Source organism: Macaca nemestrina, chromosome 5, assembly GCF_043159975.1.
Source record: "Macaca nemestrina isolate mMacNem1 chromosome 5, mMacNem.hap1, whole genome shotgun sequence".
Taxonomy (NCBI): domain Eukaryota; kingdom Metazoa; phylum Chordata; class Mammalia; order Primates; family Cercopithecidae; genus Macaca; species Macaca nemestrina.
Window position 1 is genome coordinate 70328275 of NC_092129.1, and position 2873 is coordinate 70331147.

The 2873-nt window shown below is 45.8% G+C and overlaps 1 pseudogene; it reads right to left on the minus strand.

Moving 5' to 3' along the window:
• Positions 1-1966: 1966 nt before the first annotated feature.
• On the minus strand, positions 1967-2377 carry LOC112427918 (small ribosomal subunit protein eS12-like; annotated as a pseudogene).
• Between the last annotated feature and the right edge of the window lie 496 nt (positions 2378-2873).

Consider the following 2873-nt stretch of genomic DNA (forward strand, 5'->3'; position numbering starts at 1 on the left):
TTAATTTCCTATTCGGATTGCTGTTAGCATATAAAAATGCAACTAATTTTTGTATGACTTTATATCCTACAACTTTGCTAAACACATTGATTCTAACTGTGTATGTGTGTTTGTGTGTGTAATTATTAGGGTTTGCTGCATATAAGCCCAGATGATCTGTGAACACTTCCTTTCCAATTTGGATGCCTCTGTTTATTTTTAAACCTAAAATAGATTTCAACATTTCTATTTAAAAAAAGTCAACAGAGGAAGTGATTAAAGATGGGGGTGGGTGAGACTATCCATGGTACCCATATACTGGCATTAGCCTAGTATTCAAGTAGCAGCTTCTGTTACCTCCATCCACCAGGATGCTCCAATAAAGATTCAGGAGTTACCTGTATGGTTGAGTTGGAGAATTAATGAGATCCCAGTGGAACAGAAAGACAGGAAATGCTCTGTTTGGGGCTAAAAGGTTGGAAAACCCAAAGTGATTCTTTTCTAGTGTATTAACAGTTCCTACCTGCAGAGATGGTACCTGGACACACAGACAGAGGCACAAACCTCCTGGAGTGATGAGAAATCTGCATGATGGGCATGCGTTGCACACAAGACAACATGACCAACGACCTCTTCATCACAGCTGTCTACTGTAAAGGGCACAAAAATGAAATGGTGGACAAAAATACAAGGCCCAACATTACAAACTAAACATTGGTTTCATATGAGAGATCTACTATTTATTTATTTATTTATTTATTTATTTATTTTTGAGACGGAGTCTCGCTCTGCCACCCAGGCTGGAGTGCAGTGGCCGGATCTCAGCTCACTGCAAGCTCCGCCTCCCGGGTTCATGCCATTCTCCTGCCTCAGCCTCCCGAGTAGCTGGGACTACAGGCGCCCGCCACCTCGCCCGGCTAGTTTTTTGTATTTTTTAGTAGAGACGGGGTTTCACCGTGTCAGCCAGGATGGTCTCGATCTCCTGACCTCGTGATCCGCCCGTCTCGGCCTCCCAAAGTGCTGGGATTACAGGCTTGAGCCACAGCGCCCGGCCGAGATCTACTATTTAATTATGATACGAGGAAAAAAAGATTATTAAAGATCAAAGTATCAGCAGAGGTCACATTCTACAGACATTGTGTCTTCGCTAAATTGGAGCTGAATATGATTAAAATCTCACATTTAAAAGTGGAAGTGTTTGGCCGGGCGCGGTGGCTCAAGCCTGTAATCCCAGCACTTTGGGAGGCCGAGGCGGGTGGATCACGAGGTCAGGAGATCGAGACTATCCTGGCTAACATGGTGAAACCCCGTCTCTACTAAAAATACAAAAAACTAGCCGGGCGTGGTGGCGGGCGCCTGTAGTCTCAGCTACTTGGGAGGCTGAGGCGGGAGAATGGCATGAACCCGGGAGGCGGAGCTTGCAGTGAGCCGAGATCACGCCACTGCACTCCAGCCTGGGAGACACAGCGAGACTCAGTCTCAAAAAAAAAAAAAAAAAAAAAAGTGGAAGTGTTTTAAAGGATTTCTTTCCTTCCTTCCTTCCTTCCTTCCTTCCTTCCTTCCTTCCTTCCTTCCTTCCTTCCTTCCTTCCTTCTTTCCTTCCTTCCTTCTTTTTGAGACAGAGTCTTATTGTCACCCAGGCTAGAGTGCAGTGCCATGGTCTCAGCTCACTGCAGCTTCTGCCTCCTGGGTTCAAGCAATTATCCTGCCTCAGCCTCCAAAGTAGCTGAGACTACAGGTGTGCACCACCACGTCTGGCTAATTTCTGTATTTTTAGTAAAGAACAGGGTTTCACCATGTTGACCAGGCTGATGTCAAACTCCTGACCTCAGGTGATCCACCCGCCTTGGCCTCCCAAAGTGCTGGGATTACAGGCATCAGCCACTGTGCCTGGCCAAAGCATTTACTTCAGTGAAATGATGGCACCTCAGAAGTTCTAAAAATGTGTGGCCCCTCAAATTCTTTTTGTGTGTGTGTGTATGAGCCAAAGATTTATTTCTTCATTTCTTGCATTTGAAGTACTCTTTGATGACATCCTTGGCCTGAGACTCCTTGCCATAGTCCTTAACTACTATACAACTGCAACCAACCACTTTACAAGGTTTCCCTTCTCTGTCAATTTTACAGAGGCCAACCATTCCCCTAGTTTCTTGTTGTCATCAACCTTAACTCGGTTGATTTGGTGTTCAGGGCAAAGGGCCTCCACGACTTGGCATACATAGGCTCATCACAGTTGGGTGCAAGCACACAAAGATGGGCTTGGCACTTGTCTAAGGCTTCTGCAGCTTCGCGAACTCCACGTGCGAGGCCATCGTGGATGAGGGCGGTCTTCAGCACCTCTTGTAAAGCAGTATTAATGTCCATTTTCACCTCCAGCAGCAATGCCTTCCTCGGCCATGGCGGTGGGTTACAGGTGAAGCCGAATCTTGAACACACCCAAGCCTCTGCCTCCGCACGACTCGGCAGCGGCTGGGAAAGAGCCTCAAATTCCTAGCATGTTAAAAATTTCTGCCTAGATCTGAGAGACTTACTCTTACCATTGTCAAGCCAACCTATTGTGTCTTTTACAAATATTGACTTTAACAATGTTGACTTTAGTTACAGTATTGACTTTAGTTACTGCGTCGAGGCTCCATCTAAGTGGAATTAACTGTAAACTTCTCTTCGGCCTCCCTTGCAAAGTCATTCTTTCCACAATGGGTTATTTACCTTTCTCTGTTTCTGATGCAAAACTCTCTTGGGCCTCTAGGGGAAACATCTTTCAGATCCAACAACTATTCTTTTTTTTTTGACAGAGTTTTGCTCTTGTCACCCCAGATTGGAGTGTAATGGTGCGGTCTTGATTCACTCCAGCTCGCCTCCCAGGTTCAAGTGATACTCCTGCCTCAGTCTCC